Source organism: Caretta caretta, chromosome 9 (assembly GCF_965140235.1).
Source record: "Caretta caretta isolate rCarCar2 chromosome 9, rCarCar1.hap1, whole genome shotgun sequence".
Classification (NCBI taxonomy): domain Eukaryota; kingdom Metazoa; phylum Chordata; order Testudines; family Cheloniidae; genus Caretta; species Caretta caretta.
In genome coordinates this window covers 95256229-95276896 of record NC_134214.1, presented here as the reverse complement: position 1 = coordinate 95276896, position 20668 = coordinate 95256229, and the positions used below count along the sequence as shown (strand labels likewise).

Sequence of the window (20668 nt, the reverse complement as noted above, 5' to 3'; positions counted from 1 at the left end):
GGTTGTCCAAAACTTCTGTTTTGTTTGCACAATTTATTATATGCAAATATACATACTGGGTTTGTCTGCTTTTCCCTTTCCCCCTGAATCAAAAGATCTTCCATATTCCCAGAAGACTTCTAAGTGTTTGTGAGTTAATGTCTGCAAAGGTGCCCAGGGAGGTTTTATTTAATTTCTCAGCGTCAGAAATATAAATGCGGCTTGTGCCATTGTTTTATTTTATAACAGACCCCTGGCACACTGAACACAGGGGTCACTGTGATTGACATGTGGCAGAGAATTACACAAAATCTTTTGAGGTCAATGGGAGCCTTTACATTGATGTCAATAGGCAATGGGTGAGGACCCAGTTTTGATCATCCCACTTCAATAATGAAGCATTTTCCTGTAGTGATGGGATGCAACAAGCGGACGAGAATGCAGGAGAGAGAAGAAGTGAATCTAGAGGAGTTCACTGGCCCAAAGCCAGCCAAACAAAGGTATGAGGGTGGGTGCGTGTGTGTGTAAATTTTAGGCCTGGGTGAGGCACATCCCTGGTGCTACCCAGAAAGAGAATATGACCAGGATCGAGAATCTTCACTTGTTTAAAAAGATTGACGTCCCCTTCTGCCTAATAAACCTCAAAAAACTCCCCCACTCCCAAAGGGTTTGGGGTTTTTTCCCTCAAAAGGGAGTCGTGCCAGAGTCTCCATGAATTCCATTAGGCACTTCCCTATTGCTATTGTATTTACATGGAAGCTACCTAGATCCTACATGGATGGGCATCTGGATAAACCCAGAGATAGATAGGGAGCTTTAAAAAGAGAATCTTCATGCCACATCTATGTTTACCTGCCTTTTCCCCAGAGAGGGCTTGGGGGAGTTACCACCATCCTCCTTCCCCTTTGCTTCCATAAAGGAGGACAGGCAGCAGAGATTGTCCCTGTTCTTGTCTCCCTATATAGGGCCCGGGGAGCTGTCCAAGTGACAGACCTTCACTCAGAGAAGAGGAGCTCAGGAGCTGACGCTTTTTCCATCAACTGTGGTTGCTGTTCCACCACGGAGGGAAAAGACTGAAAGTCTGTGAACTCCCAAGTTGGGCATTAGCTCTTCATCCCGCTCCCAATTTTAGCTTCCCCAGACTGTCAATTCATAGATTCATAGATACTAAGGTCAGAAGGGACCATTATGATCATCTAGTCTGACCTGCACAACGCGGGCCACAGAATTTCACCCACCCACTCTTGCGAAAAACCTCTCACCTATATCTGAGCTATTGAAGTCCTCAAATCGTGGTTTAAAGACTTCAAGGAGGAGAGAATCCTCCAGCAAGTGACCCGTGCCCCATGCTACAGAGGAAGGCGAAAAACCCCCAGGGCCTCTTCCAATCTGCCCTGGAGGAAAATTCCTTCCCGACCCCAAATATGGCAATCAGCTAACCCTGAGCATATGGGCAAGATTCACCAGCCAGATACTACAGAAAATTCTTTCCTGGGTAACTCAGATCCCACCCCATCTAACATCTCATCACTGGCCATTAGGCCTGTTTACCATTAATATTTAATTACCAAAATCATGTTATCCCATCATACCATCTCCTCCATAAACTTATCGAGTTTAATCTTAAAGCCGGATAGATCTTTTGCCCCCACTGCTTCCTTTGGAAGGCTATTCCAAAACTTCACTCCTCTGATGGTTAGAAACCTTTGTCTAATTTCAAGTCTAAACTTCCTGGTGGCCAGTTTATATGCATTTGTTCTTGTGTCCACATTGGTACTGAGCTTAAAAATTCCTCTCCCTCTCTGGTATTTATCCCTCTGATATATTTATAGAGAGCAATCATATCTCCCCTCAACCTTCTTTTAGTTAGGCTAAACAAGCCACGCTCCTTGCGTCCCCTTTCATAAGACAAGTTTTCCATTCCTTGGATCATCCTAGTAGCCCTTCTCTGTACCTGTTCCAGTTTGAATTCATCCTTCTTAAACATGGGAGACCAGAACTGCACACAGTATTCCAGGTGAGGTCTCACCAGTGCCTTGTATAACAGTACTAAATCCTTATCCCTACTGGAAATACCTCTCCTGATGCATCCCAAGGCCTCATTAGCTTTTTTCACAGCCATATCACATTGGTGGCTCATAGTCATCTTGTGATCAACCAATACTCCAAGGTCCTTCTCCTCTTCCGTTACTTCTAATTGATGCGTCCCCATCTTATATCTAAAATTCTTGTTATTAATCCCTAAATGCATGACCTTGCACTTCTCACTATTAAATTTCATCCTATTACTATTACTCCAGTTTACAAGGTCATCCAGATCTTCCTGTATGATATCCCAGTCTCTCTCTAAATTGGCAATACCTCCCAGCTTTGTATCATCTGCAAACTTTATTAGCACACTCCCACTTTTTGTGCTGAGGTCAGTAATAAAAAGATTAAATAAGATTGGTCCCAAAACTGATCCTTGAGGAATTCCACTGGTAACCTCCTTCCAGCCTGACAGTTCACCTTTCAGTCGGAGCCGTTGTAGTCTCCCCTTTAACCAAGTCCTTATCCACCTTTCAGTTTTCATATTAATCCCCATCTTTTCCAATTTAACTAATAATTCCCCAGGTGGCACGGTATCAAACACCTTACTGAAATCTAGGTAAATTAGATCCACTGCGTTTCCTTTGTCTAAAAAATCTGTTACTTTCTCAAAGAAGGAGATCAGGTTGGTTTGGCACGATCTACCTTTTGTAAAACCATGTTGTATTTTGTCCCATTTACCATTGACTTCAATGTTCTTAACTACTTTCTCCTTCAAAATTTTTTCCAAGACCTTGCATACTACAGATGTCAAACTAACCGGCCTGTAGTTACCCGGATCACTTTTTTTCCCTTTCTTAAATATAGGAACTATGTTAGCAATTCTCCAATCATATGGTACAACCCCTGAGTTTACAGATTCGTTCAAGGCCCACTTCACCAGGCTGTGATGAGGGGGAGCTCCCCCAAGACAAGGAAAAGGGAAAGAGGCAGGAGTGAAAAGCTTTTCTGACAGGGAGAGAACTTGGGAGGGGGGAGGGGGATGTGAATTTCCCTCTCCCATCCCTGCACCTCTTACTGGAGGGGCGGCCAACCTGTGGCTCTGGAGCCACATGCGGCTCTTCAGAAGTTAACATGCGGCTCCTTGTTTAGGCACCGACTCCGGGGCTGGAGCTATAGGCACCAACTTTCCAATGTGCCGGGGGGTGCTCACTGCTCAACCCCTGGCTCTGCCCCAGGCCCTGCCCCCACTCCACCCCTTCCTGCCCCCTCCCCTGAGCCTGCTGTGCCCTCGCTCCTCCCCCCATCCCCTCAGAGTCTCCTGCACGCCACGAAACAGCTGATTGGGAGGTGCAGGGAGGGAGGGGGAAGCGCTGATTGGTGGATCTGCCAGTGGGCGGGAGGCACTGGGAGCGGGGGCGGGGGGGAACTGATGGGGAGGCTGCTGACGTATTACTGTGGCTCTTTGGCAATGTACATTGGTAAATTCTGGCTCCTTCTCAGGCTCAGGTTGGCCACCCCTGTCTTACTATAACCCCTGAATTTAAGCCCTAGAAAAATGTTTGAAATGTTTGGGCTACACTCTTGACTTACTGCTAGCATGTAGGTCCCCTTAGTATTATTTAAGCCTTTTGCTATCTGATATCTGCCACACAGATCCTTTAAGAGGAATTTGAGTCCTAGGGGGACTCTCGGAGTGGCGTGGGGGGAAGCTAAGCCTACTCCGGGAAAGAATGACAGATACAAGCCATTTTGTGTGACGCTCATCAGAAGACTTTTGTCTCAGTGGAAATAGATGCAGCATTGGGAAGGACTGGCAAAAACTGGATTGGAAAAACCTTCTATAAGACTCCTGGATGCATTATCACAAAGCTCACCTGTGCTTCGTCAGTTAAATAGGGAGGGTTCTCTGGGGAATCTTTCGAAGAGTGACACACAGTGACAACTGAAAAATATACTGCTTTACTAATGGCAGGCAATTCTCACAGGGTGCATGCTTTCCCAGCTTGTTCTCAGACCAATGAGGCAGGAATCCTTTCTGACAGTGGTCACGAATAGGTATCTAAATCTTCTCATATTGAAAAATGGTCTATGTCAATGTTACTTAAACAGATAAACAGCATCAAACAGAATTAACTTTAACTTGAGGGAACATTGTAATCTCTCACTAGAAAATCAATGCAATCTCCTAGGTTTCCACTAAGAAAGGATTCTCATACACCAAGCACAACTCTGCTCCAATGGACACATTCCCTAATGTAGATCAAACCAAGGTTATAGACCCCATTAAACCTCAAGTGTTTGGTGAAAAGAAACTTTCCCCAACAGGGAAAACTTCTGGCTGTCTCTCACATGTCTTAAATGTCAAGTCTCAGTTCACTTTACTGTCTCTGTCATTCATCTGGGGTCAGAACATTCAGTTACAAATATGTTACTCCCACAGATTTCACTGGAGGTGTTGCCCTGATAAGGGCTTCAGAATTTGACCCACAGGAACATAGAAAGCAACATGAATCTCCAAAATTATTGGTCAGAAAAGAACAGGCATGTTACAGGCCACTTAAGTCCATGGCCTGACTGTATTATATATATAAGATCTTTAGAACTCAATAAATTCATAATCAAAATGTTCTTTGTGCAATGAGGCAAGCAGTAAATTTAACATTCTCCTCCCCCCTCCCAGGTTGTATATAGCATCATGACATTCAGGAATCATTTCAGTGTGAAATCCATAATTTGGTATCATTTTAAGATGAAATAAATAGGTAATTATAACATCGACTACAAAATCGCAAAGCTGCCTCAAGTACATTTTCAGTGCTTCATATAAGAGCTGGGAAAACAGTGTGCTATGAATAATATTCTTCATTTATTTTGCATCTTTTTCACGCCATGAATTTGGCCTGGATCAAATTGCCTGCCTCTCAGTGCCTGGGATGTCTGATGAGATTGGTAGGGAAAATGTAACTTGTGGATTCCTGAGAGGAGATGGAGAAGGAAGGGACAGATTTGGTTGTTTTTGAGGTCCCCCACCCGCATGTGCATGTGGAAATCATATCTGGGTTCAGAGCAGAAAGGGAAGGAGGAGAGATTACCTGGTCTCTCCCTGTTCAAATCCTGTGAATCAGACGGCTCATAGGTTTTGGTGATCAGGAAAGAATTTGTCTCTCTGGGCAAGATTGGCAAAGTGTCTGGTGAATTCTTTTGCCTTCCCCACAACATCCTGAAGGCCCAGTTTTAGGTTAATAAGGAAAAAGGACAGGGTTTGAGGTAAAGGAGACCCAGGAGATAACTGGTGGGTCCTATTACAGACTGAGGTACCTTTCTTGTCACTTTCTGGGGGAAGGTGAAGGTGGGCTGAATCCCAGGGGTTAGAGTGAAGATGGCCAGCCCTCAATATTTGGCTTGGAGACCACTTAACACCATGCTGGACCCAGATAAAGGCCTGATATTTTGAGGGTGGCAGGATTTAACCCCCTCATTAAAGTTAAAAGTTGTGCCTTCTCCTTTAAAATCCATCCCTTTCTCTGTTTCATTCTCTTGGGTGTCCTGATCAATTCAACATTATCTTATTTATTCATTATTCAGAATTATTTGCAGGGTTTTTTTCTCCACCGCCAGTAATTGCTAGCCATTCACAAACAGCTCATTATGACTGTTAAGGAATGAACTTCACACCTTGTTGGTCACTTAACCACCTCACATGGTATATTTTCTGTTCTCTGTTTGAATGACTTATAATTAACCAACAACAGTAAGAATTGCATATTTGGGTGTAACCTTCTGAATTGCAATTCAAGAATATTCAAGTATACAGTGCTGTTTTTTTGCAATTCTTTATGCTAAAAAAGCTTGTTTGCTACAGTATTTAAAGAAAACAAATGCAGAGGCATGAATATGTTTATCAAATTGGCAACTGACACCAATCTGGAGGTGGTGTTGGGGGAAGGGGGATTTACAAGTTCTTTGGAGGACGGGATTAGAATTCAAAACAATCTTGACAAATTAAAGATTTGGTCTGAAATTAACAAGATGAAATTGTGTAAAGACAAGTACAAAGTACTGCACTGAGGAAGAAGAAATTAAATGCACAGATACAAAATGGGGAATAGCTGGCTGGCTAGTAATCCTGTTGAGAAGGATCTGGGGGTTATAGTGGATTACAAATTGTTGACTAATATTCAATGTGATAGGTTTTAGTGGTAGGCGTGTTAATCTATATCAGCAAAACAAAAAAACACCCCAAAACGAGGAGTCCTTGTGGCACCTTAGAGACTAACAAATTTATTTGGGCATAAGCTTTCATGGGCTAGAACCCATTTCATCAGATGTATGAAGTAAAAGATACAGGAGCAGATATAAATACATGAAAGGATGTGGGTTACCTTACCAAGTGTTAGGTCAGTCTAACGAGATAAATCAATTAACAGCAGGATACCAAGGGAGGAGAAATAACTTGTGAAGTGGTAAGAGAGTAGCCCATTTCAGACAGTTGACAAGAAGGTGTGAGTAACAGAATGGAGAAATTAGTATTGGGGAAATTAAGTTTAGGTTTTGTAATGACCTAACCACTCCCAGTCTTTATTCAGGCTTAATCTGATGGTATCTAGTTTGCAAATTAATTGCAGTTCTGCAGCTTCACGTTTGAGTCTGGTTTTGAAGTTTTATTGTTGAAGAATTGCCACTTTGAGGTCTGTTATTGAGTGACCAGAGAGACTGAAGTGTTCTCCTACTGGTTTTTGAATGTTATTATTCCTGATGTCAGATTTGTGTCCATTTATTCTTTTGCATCTTTTGCATGGACTTTTGCATAGAGACTGTCCGGTTTGAATTGTCACTCGTGATGCCTCAGCTGAAGTACTGTGTCCAGCTCTGGGAGCCACACTTTAAAAAAGAAGTGTACAGATTGGAAAGAGTCCAGAGGAGAGCAACAAAAAATTATAAAAGGTTTAGAAAACCTGATCTGTGAAGAAAGGTTACAAAAAACTGGGCCGGTTTAGTCTTGAGGGAAGCAGACTGAGGAGGTGGGACGTTAGTCTTCAAATATTTAAAGGCTCTTATAAAGGGGATGGTGATCAATTGTTCTCCATGTCCAAAGGTGGGACAAGAAGTGATGGGCTTAAGCTGCAGCAAGGGGGATTTAGGTTAGATATTAGGGGAAAGTTTCCAACTATAAGGATAGTAAAGCTCTGGAATAGGCTTCCAAGGGAGGTTGTGCTATCTCCAGGATTGCAGATTTTTTAGGAAGAGGTTAGGGTGGTCTAGGTTTACTTGGTCATGTCTGAATGCAGGGGACTGAACTTGAGATCCTTTCCAGTCCTACATTTCTAGGACTCTATGAATAGAGCTTGGAAATTCAAAATATTCAAAGTAGGAATTAGCTTTCCTGAATTGGAAAAAATCTAGGAAAAGTTTTGTTTTTCTTTTTTCTGCTATGAATTATGCAGATTGCATCAGTCATATTTATATGAACTGAATGTCCAAAAATATGTTCATCATGTATGTTTATATCCGGCCAGCAGAGAATACAGTACAGTCTGTGCTGATCGTTCAGTGAACATCATCTGCAGTGTTTGGAATCTGATTCATTTCCCTGTTATCCTTTTCCTGGGCTGAGGATGAGATAATGAAACATTCACTGATGTTAGCTGAAAAATTTTCCAACGTGAGTGACGTGCAAAAGGCAGATTGCACCATGAGCTCTGTAATTTCTCTTTCTCTCTGCAGTTCTGCAAGCATCCTACAGGAAGCTGTGGAAACTACACCATTGGGGCAATCCAGCACATTATTGATGACCTTGCTTGTGCTGTATTTTAGTTCCCACTGTCAGCTGGAAAAAAATTACCTTTGATTTTATAAAAGGCGATTATGCTTATCTGGGGAGAATAATTACATGTTATTTTCACTTGTGTGTTATCACTTGTTATCTTAAAATCAGGCATCGGATGAGGGCTCCAAGACCACCTCATGCCAGAGAGCTTGCACTCCCTTCCTAGTGTGAATGAAACTTACCTCCTGTGGCTTTTGACTAATGAATTAAGGTGTGGAAAACTAAAGCGCATGTAAAGCATATATAGACCTTTAATCTCCTAAACTGGAGTGGAGTTGTTACAGTGTCACTGTAAACTTAAATAGATTTAACAAGAGCAAACTCTGCAGGACCATACTTCTCTTCTTGACCATGATAAGGTAGAAGCAAATTGAGTATATACAAATATCAACTGTTATTCCAGCATGTGTATAGAGGAGCATACCATGGGAGGTATGGGAGGACTTGTCTGGAATGACACATCCCAGAAGGGGTGTGGGCTGCTTACTTGGAGTTTGATGCCAAGAATTTAAGTGACACTTGATAAACCTACAAGTGAAAAAAGCTATATACACCATTTTGTGTCCTGTAGAATACAGGGCCCATCATAAGTTAGAAGCACTTAGGTACCATGACAATAGGTAGAAATGTTACAGCCAGACAATCAGACAGATGAGTAGCCTTCCCAGGAAGGAAGGGAAGGGAGTAATTCAGGGATCCTATAGAAATTCAACGTCCCTAGGCTTATCAAGCCTCTGATCATGGTCTTTGGAAGGATATTTCCACTGGTTGGGTGTGACCAGCAGATTGGTCATCAATAAGGTGCAACACAATTGGTGGCGAGGGGGTAAAACAGCAAAATCCTAGGACCTAGCAAGATCCAGTGGAAGGAAAGTTGCTGCCCAATTCTGCACTGCCCCATATCCAATCTGAGATGTCCCCTTGTGCCCCAACAAGATCCCAGTATAGTGTCATGCACAGAGGGAAGTTGCTTTTCAAGAGACTTTAGCGCATTCCATGCCACACTGGAAAGGGGTTCCTGGTCAATGAAATAGCCATGCTGACCCTTTTCTTCACTGTTGTCAGCACTGTGAGTGGAACCACTGAAGGATGTACAAGAGGCTGTTATTGATAGGAGGAAAGTCACTATGAAGCTGACAGAGACACAGTAGCTTTAAGAGAAACACTGTTCTTATAAAGCTTCTTGTACAGTGGTAGAAGAAAGCAACCTTTTCAGTGCTTCTCAAATGACAGCTAAGAAGAGGAACGACTCCTTCAGACTGATGTAGCAGTCAACTGTCAGCTGCTAAAAAAAAAATATCAATCAACTAGTCACAAGAGGCCAGCTCTATTTATGAAGGTGGGGAGTGCAGGTTTCTTTGGCATGAAGAACTTGGAAGCACTTGATGCCAAGAATTTAACATGAAGGTTCACAGTCCACAGGTGAAAATAATGTGGCATTATTCCCCCCAGGTGTAGCCTACAATTGTGCACTGGATTATTATTTATGACTAATCTGTCATGTGCATTTGAAAAATTACACATGAGGATATATATATTTACAGAACCTGGGAACAGGCGACAGGGGATGGATCACTTGGTGATTACCTGTTCTGTTCATTCCCTCTGGGGCACCTGGCATTGGCCACTGTCGGAAGACAGGATACTGAGCTAGATGGACCTTTGATATGACCCAGTATGACTGTTCTTATGTTCTTATAATCATCACACAGAATAGTTGGCAAATTGTGATGTCTATGCATGTAGTTACATTGATGGCTCTGGATTTGCTCCTGAAGCTGTCTCACTCACACACATGCACCATTCTAATTGGGAAAATACATAGGTTTTTGTCTTTTTAAATTACCTCTTGCAAGAGATACTGTGCCACCTGATTCACTTGATCAAAGCAAAACAGTTTTGCCTCATAGTTTTGCCTCATATTAGGCATTCCTTGGCAGACCCCAAATCCAGGCTTGAGTGACTGCTGAGCTGGGAGCTGTTTACTTTTATACACTCTGCCAAACTTTGGCATACAACCCAAAAGGAGCTTACAGGAAACTTATCTCTTTTCCACTGAGGTCTAAGAGATGTGGGAACTCTACCAAGGTTTTGTAGAAGTAATTTTCCCATCATCTGTCAATGGTCCCATTCCAGCCAGCACCAAAGACTCAACTATATCAGAAGTATAAGGGCTGGTCTACACTGGGTGGGGGGCGAGGAGGGGGAGAAGGGGGATCGATCGATGTTACGCAACTTCAGCTACGTAAATAACGTAGCTGAAGTCAACGTACTCAGGTCTACTTACCACGCTGTCTTCACTGCCGTGTATCGACGGGAGATGCTCTCCCATCGATTCCCCTTGCGCTTCTCGTTGAGGTGGAGTAGATGCTAGAGCGATCGGCACTCGATTTATCGTGTCTATACTAGACACGATAAATCGACCCCCGCTGGATCGATCGCTGCCCGGCAAGCCGGGGCAGGTAGTGTAGACAAGCCCTAAGAGTAATCCAGCACTAGCCTTCAGTTGCTAGGGGCCAGTGCCTGAGGAGGAAAAGGTGGAATAGAAGAAGCCTGTAATATGGTGAGGGACATTGACAGTCGGACCAGAAGGGCTTGTGACCTGGCGAAGATCATGGGGGGAGATTGAAAGGGAAAGCTAGAGGGCCTGTGATGAAGGCTGGTTGAGAACTGTTTGCCAAATTGGGTTTTGTCAGAAAATGTCAATTTGTCGAAACAATTTTTTTGCAGAAACATATCTGTTTTGACCAAAATCGCATCCGGAACATTTCTCAGCTACGGGTCGATGGATGGGGAGAGAATACCATTCCCTGGTGGCACTCACTGGGAGATGGGAGATCAAGGTTCAAGTCCCTGTTCTGAATGGGACAGAGCACTTTAACTACCAGGCTAACGGCTCTTTTGGAGTCTCTCATTTTTTCGCAAAAATTATCAGAGCCTCGGTTTCATCCTGATGTGGTACAAGAAAATCTTTGAGACTTCAAAGTCTTTGCAGAACAGGAACATCGTTCCCCCCTCAGTGACCCACTGTGACCCACTGAGCGGCGGAAGAGGCAGGCATCAGAACTGAAGCCATTGCCTGTTCATTTTCAGGAGCAGCATGTGAACAGTCTTGCGGACTACAACAGGGAAGTTAATTTGGGAGGGGTGTGGCAGAATTTATTTGTTAGGGGAGGCAAAAACCAGTGAGCTGATTTTATTAGGAAGAGCAGAAACCGTTTGGAGTGTTCGATGAGAATTTTTTTATTTTTATTTTTTGCATGGGGCTGGGTATGGAGGAGATATCTCATTGCTGATCCAAGTCCCCTCGCCTATTTTGGGCACCAGCCACCAATGAAAACACTGTACTTGCTTGTAGCCCTGGTAGGTCCCTAGATATCATGCCAGCCTTTAAAAGTGTGAGCTATTTATTGATAGAAAAGTTATTTTGGTTACTTTTCAATAGGTTTAAAATGTTTATCATCATCTTCTTCTACTGCTGGGTCATGAGGAGCAGGATGGTTGGTAACTAAGGTTTCTGGCCTTGCAGGCTGATGGCTACAAAAATACATTTTTTCTCAAATATTTTTTCTGTCATATGTGGCCTATATTACAGTGATGTGGAGCAGTAGAAAGGTTTTATTGGAACTTGGTTCTCCACTACTGAGTATGCAGCCATCCCAAACTATTAAAAACTTTCCAGCTTCACCACTGCATCATGTATCTCCTGTATGTAGGACTATAAATGCTGACTTCTGTACATTTATATACTGGCCAATGTGTACCATCAAACTCAGTTGTTGTGTTCTTGGGGTTCCTCTTCTTTTTTATCTTGGAAGAATTACAACCACGATTTTCAGGAATCATTAGTGATATTGAGGGCCCCAGGTTTATGGGTGACCAACTTCAGACACTTTAAAGAGGCCTCGTTTTTCAGGAAGTTTTCATCACCCCCACTCTGAAAACCAGGCCCCTTCAAAGCATATCAATTTAGTCATTGAAAAATGGAGGCACCCAAAATCAGTAATCACTCTTGATAATCTTGGCGTAGTTCTTGTGAAAAAAATGAAAGATTAGAAGCAGTGTGTGTGTGGAAGACCCTTATCCAAAGAACTGGGGCAGCATGGGCAATGCTGGAAGGCACTTTTAGAGTTAATGCTGTAAGTCTCACTCTTATATCATCGCTGATAAAGAAATTCTCTCCCATGAAGCCACAAACGTCTCTCAGTACTCCTTCCACCTGTCTGCAGAGGGTAACAATGGGCTTCACCTTTACTGCAGTGTTAGCTCGAGCTATAACTTGAGTGCTATCCTATACACAGGACTCCTGTTCACACAGCAAAAAATATCTAGCTTGAGTTAAGTGGTGCTTTAAACAAGCCAGCTGGCCCATCAGGGTAGGTGGAGTGGGTTGAAGCTTGAGTGCTGCTCATGCTTAAGCTCGTAAAGCAGCAGGGATGCAGCTGCTCTGTGCTGCTAATTCAAACCCTCTGTGTTGCAAATACTATCAGTCTGTTTTGCAGTGCAGCTAGGCTAACTCGAGAGGCATTCACTCAAGCTAACACTGCAGCAAAGACGAGGCCAGTGTAAGCTTCCCTGCCATATTACAATAATGTTTCCATTCACCTGTGCTAACAGTTTGTTCTAACAATATATCAAAAGCATGGTGGCCCAGTAATTAGAGCACTGAGCTTCCTTGTGAGAAACCCTGGGAAGGTCCAGTAAGGATCTTGCCTGCTCGGCTAGGAGGAGCTGTGAAAACTGTGAACCATAATATAATGGGGTACCATGACACACCAACGTGTCATCATGGCTAACTGATAAGTCAGCTGTCAGTGCCTTGTTCTTCTGGTCTGTAGTTGGAAGTAGTCTATAGAGATTCAGAATAGGAGACCCTCCTCTGTGCTGGCTCTCAGTCCATCATTCTCCTGTTCTCTGGGACCCGGGATCTGGTATTCAACTGTTCAAAGATGGCCAGCTATAAAGAAGGCTGGCCTGGAAGGAAAGGGAGGTCTTCTTGTTGTTCCAGGACTTGACCTCAGGTTTAACTCCTGGATCTGCTGTAGACTTCCAGTGTGGTGTTGGATAAATCACTTAATATCTTTGTGCCTCAGTTCCCCATCTGTAAAGCGGGACTAAAAATCCTCCCTTTGTCATGTCTAGTTAGATAGTAAACTCTTCAGGACAGGGGTTGTCTCTTACTAGGTGTCCATTCAGCACTCAGCACAATGGGGCTTCTATATTTGTCAGAGCCTCTTAGCACGAATAAGTAATGATAGTTGCTGACATTTAATTCCCATTTACTCTCCAGAGCTGGGGAGCTTGCTGCTGCCTCAAATGTGAAGCCATCTCCTAATCTGAAGTTGAGTCCTGAAGCTGGTTCAGTGTGTTTGAAAACAAACAGATGTAAATGAAGAACACCACTAGCTTTTCTAACATTGAATTCAGCTGTCTGGGCTGAGGAGTGGTCAACCACAAGCAAGCAATCCCTTTATTTTTCACTGTGCAATTATATGGCAGAGTAATTCATTTAGCTTGAGAGGCAATTTCATTACAATAATAATTGCATTCAATTGTTCCCTTTTAAACAAAGTTTGCATTAAGCTCTTAACAAAGTTTCAGAAGCCATATATTGAATGAGCTAAGCTTCCACAAGTTCCAGTATTCTGCTTCATGAATAAAACTGTCCAAGAAAAGTAACCAATAACTCTCTGTCTTGATATTATGTTCAGTATAACAAATAAATCTTTAGAATCTCAACAGACCTGGCAACTTCATTAACAGTTATGCCTGCAGCCGGGAATGAAGGAACATCAATTCATAGACTCCGACGTTTTAGGGTTTTCAGCAATGAGGAGTTTGTGGATTGCAGACAACATTTCTGGCTCATAGGTTCCCCTCCCAGGAAAGAAGGGAACAAATAAAATGATAAAAACATAAAACCTCAGCCCCTGGGACTGGCCAGGTGTAGTTCAAGGAAAGGGTGGTGCCAAATGTGAAACAGAGGCACAAGGAACAATATGCAACTGGACCCTCAAACCTGTGGATCCTGATTAGTTGTTACCAGGAACCTGGGACGTTTTTGGGGTGCAGGTACGCTATGGACTCGCCAACCCACAGCTGCAGTAGACAATGGCTTACCTGAGAAATCAATATAAATATATTCTTTGGAATTAAAATCTATTAAGAGCTGGATCCTGAAAGCTGGTGAACACTCCTAGGCTTCCTCAGCGTCCACTGAAACCAATGGGAATGCAGGGTAATCAGTACCTTGGAGATACTGACTACTTGGTAATGGCTCAGTCTTGCTTCCATTGAAGTCAATGAGAAAACCTCTATGAGATGAGCTCAGCTCACACAAAACAGAGGAGCTACTGGACATTTCTAGCAGGCAGTGTCTGGATGGAGGGTGTGCCAGGTATGGGCTTGGGCCCGTGATTCCCCTACATTACATATGATGACCATCCCAGCTCCTGAGGTCTAGAATTAACTCTTAAACCTTTTGCATGAGAGGAAACTTACAGCAGCACTTGGACTTTGCACTGCTAACTTGCCTCACAGTTCCCTTTATAAAGCTTTAAACACCCAAAATACATCAAATGTAGCCATTTCAATTTCTGGACTCGGCATTCAAGCTTTTTTTTAGCTTCATATGCCCAGTGGTATTTCAGTAACCAGGATAAGTGCTGTCCATGTGTTAAAGAACCCATTCTACTGTGTAATATATTGTTAAATTGCAAGTACTGTACAACTGCACTTAACTGCTAGATATCTAGTGCTTTGGATTTCGACCATTTTAGGCCACAGATGTACCTGCAGTGTGCAAGGTAATAAATTGGTAAAGATTGGCAGATAAGTGGTGAAAGAAAAATGGTTTGACTTTATTCATTTTTCAAACACACCATATAGTCAGGAAATCAAATTTCCTGTTTTCAGAGTATCTACAAAATGGGTCAGGTTTTGTCCTCTCTGCTTCAGCAGTAATGGAGCGCTTGAAAATCCTGGCCTGGAAAAGGAAAAAAAAAACCAGAAAATATAAGGTGGAATATATTTTTAACACAATTGAAATATGAAGACAGAAGAGCCTTTTACTGGCTATTCAGCCAAATAAGTGTTAAAGTCTTTTTTTATTATAATGAGTAAATCATAGATATTTTAAAGTAGCTAAATCACTTAAATTGCCATAATTGTGTATGATTTTTGCCTTAGTATCATGAGCTCTGATCCAAAGCACTGAACCATCTGCTTAATTTTAATCAGTTGAGTGGTACCACTGAAATCACAAGCGCTGTTGATTTCAAGTTGATTTGATGTGCTTGTGACTTCAATGGGACTACTCACTGGCTTACTATTTAGCACGTGCTTAAGTATTTCGTTGGATTGGGGCCATAATATGTCAGTGTTTAAGCAATCACAGGCAAGTGGTATGAATGATTTACCTCTAGGTAACCATTTGAAAGCAGGGTCCCTGTTTAAAATTTGTCTTTCCTTTTTGTTACGTGGGTTTCTCCTTCTTTGGTGGAAACTCATTTTATTATATCTAGGTCTCACATGGACATATAGAGAGATCAAATCCTGCTTACCATACACCCACCAGTAGTCAACAAGACTATTAATGAGTCTATAGATAAGCAGAATTTGGACAAAGGTTGGTCATTTCTTTATGGTACTTTTGCTCTACAGCCTTTTTCAACATTATGTTGTTAGGAAAATGTCGTCTTAAAGGTTTGGTGCAATGTATGTAAGCATGTGCTTAGCTTTCAATATAGAAACCCTATAAGAGAATGGCTTGCCCCATGAGCTGGGGCTAAGCCAGCCCTGATTATGGAATGAGCCCCATCTGAGGGGAATCAGGCAATTTCCCATAAAAAGCAGAAGGTGGCTGCCACAAAAGAAAGAAACTGGGGGAGCTGAGTTGATAGCTCCTGCAGAAATACCAATGCTATAGAGCCCAGTAAGCAAAAGTTTTCTAGGGCGGTGGGAAACCCTGAGGAGGTTTGGAGTGAATGTCAGAACTCCAGTGTGGGGGAGCAGGGAAGACTGGCTGGGAAATCAATCTGGATGGAGGAAGAGCTCTGGGGGGTGAAAGAGAACATGAGAGCTAAATATAGGTCCTTTTTCTTTGTGTTGTTAGAATGGACTTTTGGTTGGGACTCTGGGTTGTTGTAAACGGGTTTTAGTATTAAACTAGCTCCAAGTAGGGGGAATTGTTAACCAGAGGGAGTCTCTCTGAGTTCTTAAAGAGCCCCGAAGAGAGGAAAAGAGAAGTGTGGGGCCTATAGAGACACCCCTGGCTAGAAAGCAGTTCTCAGTAAGCAGCAGTTTTATTACACACCATTAAAATCCATGCAATTACTCATGTGCTTCAGGTTAGGCATGTCCATAAGTGGTTGCAGGCCTAAATAATGTATTGTTAGGACAGAATACTGGATGGCTCAGGGGATTCATAGTGGAAAATATGGAGCCTTTCAATTTAAGCAGTTGCTTTTCTGCTTGTGTGTGTGTGTGTTGTAAAATCCAGGGCTAGCAGCAAGCGACTAGTGCCCATGCAGTACCTAACCACATAGGGTCATATGCTCAAGTGGTGTATACTCACGTAGTCCCATTAACTTCTATGGAAATTTATGCGGTCATAGAGATTCACACTAAGAAATAAAAAAAGACGGATTAGCATCTTGGTGTTCCAGATTTCCTTTTGATGAATATAAATATATAATCAGTATTGCTAATGAACTTTTAATTTAGTGCATATCTTAATTATGATGCTGTATAATGAAGAAAAGGCAACGTCCACTTGAAACGATCTGTTTGGCTAACTTAAATGTACATAAATCCATCTTTTCATTATTAGGATGAAATAGCACTGTTTTGGTGTTTGGATTTATAGCAAAGTATGGCTCAATAGATCTTGATTGCCTTGAAGCACACAGTTATGATTCTTGCAACTCTGCTAATCACCTTGTACAGTGAATTTTCACTTGGTGTGAAACGATGAGGGTGGCGTACAACGACTTATGTAATAAGACCTGACAATTAATTAGACAGTGGAAAAAAACCTTACAAATGATTCACTAGCAAAATAGTTAGAAAACTAATAGTTGTGGTCAAATGGCAACATGGTATAGCTCATTGTCCTGGGTAGAGCTTAGTTTCTAGATCACTGGTATTGTCTTAAAGACATTATAATGTGTACCCTGGTGTTGTAAATGTTTTGCCAGGGTTTTTTCTTAGTAAAAGGCTTTCAGATTAACTTGAATAACATGGCAGAGTATGTTTTCTCCATATTTTTCTCACTACGACCTTGATCGTTGGGGACACCTTAAAACACAATGGAAAATACTTGTAAATGTGTGTATTATATTCTCTTGGAAGTAGCATTCTTTCCCTTTAATCATAATGTTACTATTTGGTTCTCTATTCGGCTGAATTTATGCATATGTTGGAGGACAGTTTTTATTTGTCCATCTAATAACTTAGCAATAATACTGGATTTTGGTTTTATATATGTGGTAAATAAAGACCAACACTCTTTTGTGAAGTGACTGGTAAGTCAGGGTGTCTCCTTGTGATTCACCTTCTAGAGCTCTGGTTTTTCAGGGAGTGGGTGGTCAGTATGTTCTGAAAATCAGGCCCTTTTTAGGTAGGTGTCAGATTGGGCACTCAGAAACACGAGTCACTGTTAGAAAACCTTGGTCCAAAGCTTTCCTTGCTTGAATTTTTCCCATGTAGGGGAATGGACAATACTATAAGCTTTGACCCAGAGCAGTTTCTGATACAGCAATCCATTGTGGTCAGTGGAACTTTTTTTTTTTCCTTCCATCACACAGAACCAATACGGTGGGCCTTGGATCTACTGATTTATGAGGATCCACCAGAAGCTTGGCCTACATAATCTCTGATAGCATGGGCTGGAACCATGCTACTATCACTTGCTAGTGTCTGCCTTCCCTCCTGGAGTGCGTGTTCCATTCAGCAGCAAAGACTACTAATCTACCCCTTGCATTCCAGCAAGATTACAAAGGGAGAGTGCAATAAGTGATGCAGTAGGCAGAGTTCTAGAATACATAGATTTGTTGAGAATTCTTAGAGGCCAGTGTTACAAGCTGTGAGAGTTGCGTTTTTCTGGCAGCTTCCCTCCCCCCCAACCCCGCGTTTGCACTCCTAAACTCCTAGTGTCCCTCAAAGCAGGTACCTCCTGAAACCTGGCATCTCCAGTTCCACCCAGCTTACTAGAATGTGTATAGCACATATGTGTATAGTGTATAGTGGTTTTAACCCACTTCTCCCCACTTTGAGGAGTGATATGCATGGGATCAGGCAGAAGAAGAAACCAAGCTACAGAGCTGGCAATCCCTGCTTCTTGGCCCCCATAACCAACTGAGATGGGGCTTAACCGTCACACCAGCAAGGCAAGGGAAACAAGTCTAATTAGTCATGCTCTACGGGGGAGGGATGATTAATTAATTGCCTCCTGTACGGAGGGCATGGAGCTAGGCTTTCTAAGTAGACTGAGAGCTCAATTGGTGACAGACTCCAGAGGAGACAGATCTGTCTGGCAGAGAGAAGCCCTGTGATAGGTTTTAACAGACAGGAAATGTGAAGGAAGAATGCTACAGGTGCAAGTTAGGCTTCTACAGGGGTAGCTGTGAGGGAGGGCCAACAAAGGAACTACAGAGGATCCTGAAAGGGGTGTTGGTTTCAAGACTTGTTCGGACTGTCATTTGGACTTGTTTGTGTTTTACGCTGGAAGGGGTTTAGACTTTCAAGTGACTTGGCTGGAGGGTCAGTCAGGAGAAAGATAGAAGCTAGGAAAGGCCATTGCAGGGCCAAGGGAGAGCCCAGTAGGCGGTGCCAGAGACAAAGATCCCGTGCAACACTCTGACCAAGAGGAGGGTACACATCCTTCCAGAAGCATGGTTTTTGATCCATTCTGCTCATGGAAATGAAGGGGAACATTTGGGCCTCTGGGCCTAATCCAAATCCCAGTGGAGTCAATGAGAGTCTTTCTGTTGACTTCTGTGACTTTTGCGTCAGGTCCTAAGTAGGTATTTTATGCGTCATGTAGAACTTCAAAAAATGGTTCTTATTAGAGATGCAGTGGTATGAAATACTACTTCTGTCTATTTCATTTATAGCCTACCTACATTACCTGCAGAAAACTAGGACATCATGTTTTTAATATTATCCTTGAAAATATTTCACCCAGAAGTCATGAGTGATTTCATTTCTCCGGCTAATCCTGTTAGGAATTACTACTTTTCAAAATGAGAGCAAATTATATTTGGCTGATATAATGGGTATAGCCCAATTGTCTCCAATAGAACTATGCCAATTTACACCAGTTCATAATGTGGTTGAAAGTTGGTTGTGTAATTTTATCAATATACTGTGCTCACATAAGATTGCATTAGCATTTTATAGACTCCTCCAGATGTTATGGTCTCTGGATCATTTTCGTTCATCTCTTTATAGTGCCCTAAAAATGTATTCTTTTTCTAGTAAATTGAGGTGTATGAAAAAGGCAGACCCTTGTCCTTCAGTTTCTAGTTGAGGTGTGGAAGGATATAGAAATGAACCTGTGACATTAGAGATAAGCTACATAAATGTACGCAAGGAGAAGTTGAAATGTACCTGAAGTTATTACTAAAAATCTATATTCTAGACCAAGAGGCCACAGCCTGGTGTGAAGGGTCTATCAGTTTAACTGTAAGTATTTGTCCAAAGTACTTCTTCAATAATCTGAATTCTGTTTTACTCTTTCTGTCGCTGGTACATAATTATTAATACATGGTGGTTAAATGTATTTAATTTTTTTCATGAAAAGACTCATCTAACTTGCTCTTTCTTGCACTGGGGACATGGTCACTCATCAGCTTTATGCTGGACACAGGTTGTCTGTCTTGGCAACCCTAATTCCATTCTGCTTCCTAGTTATTGTGTCCTGGAGTGGCATCAAAATCTCTCTAGACTTCTACTGTTTGCCCAGCTCTGAACTTAAAGGTCTGATGGATATTAATGTGGTAATGTTATGACTGAGTTACTCCTGACTTTAATAAGGAGGGAGAGTGGAAGGGGTGGAGTTCTGATTCTGTTGGGCAGCAAAGCAGCTGGTCACAGCATTCCTGAGACTGTTCTGTGCACCTGATTGTTCTCCCACTGAGGTCACTGTGAGTGTTGCCATTCAGCGTGTTCAGGCCCAGAAAGGCTGACATAAAAAATAACTGGTTGGGCCTGACCCTCATCTCACTCACACCAGTGTAGGCAAGGAGTGACTCCACTGATGTCCTTGAATTGCTTTGATGTGAGTGAGAGCAGGATTGGGCCCATTGCCTATAAATGAAGAGTAAGATTCACTTCACCAGGAAAAGAATAAACTTAAAATTATGGGCCAGATCCTGAGCTGCTGTAAATCAGTATTGCTGCTTTGAAGTCAATGAAACTGTACCAGTTTTCACAAGGTCTGTTTCTGACCCATTTTGGTTACTGAATGGAGACACAGAATATCAGAGTGGTCATCTAGTTCAACCCTCTGCTCAAAGCAGGACCAATCCCCAATTTTTGGCCCAGATCCCTAAGTGGCCCCCTCATGGATTGAACTCACAGCCCTGGGTTTAGTAGGCCAATGCTCAAACCACTGAGCTATCCCTTCCCTCAGGGCTTATATTCAGCTGGAGCCATTTGGAGCAGAGCTCCCGTAAATATTTTGAAATCTGTGGAGCCCCAGGTCCTCCTGTGGGGCTGAAAGCCCTGAGACCCCAGTGGGGTCGGGACTCCAGGAAATAATCTCTGAGAATTTAACCATTGCCTGCACCTAATAGCTGATTTTTGTGGAGAGGGTGAGGTCTTTCTAGC

At 42.5% G+C, this 20668-nt stretch overlaps 2 long non-coding RNA genes across 8 annotated transcripts in view; one reads left to right on the top strand and one right to left on the bottom strand.

Moving 5' to 3' along the window:
* LOC125643014 (uncharacterized) overlaps window positions 1-20668 on the top strand; it is a 678305-nt gene that overhangs the window by 530390 nt on the left and 127247 nt on the right. The window lies entirely within an intron of this gene.
* Window positions 14726-20668, bottom strand: part of LOC142073308 (uncharacterized) — a 29699-nt gene continuing 23756 nt past the window's right edge. The window contains exons 4-5 of the long non-coding RNA XR_012670112.1: window positions 16413-16461; window positions 14726-14822 (exon numbers count right to left, since the gene is read on the bottom strand). This is a non-coding gene — a long non-coding RNA (uncharacterized LOC142073308). The remainder of the gene's footprint in view (window positions 14823-16412; window positions 16462-20668) is intronic.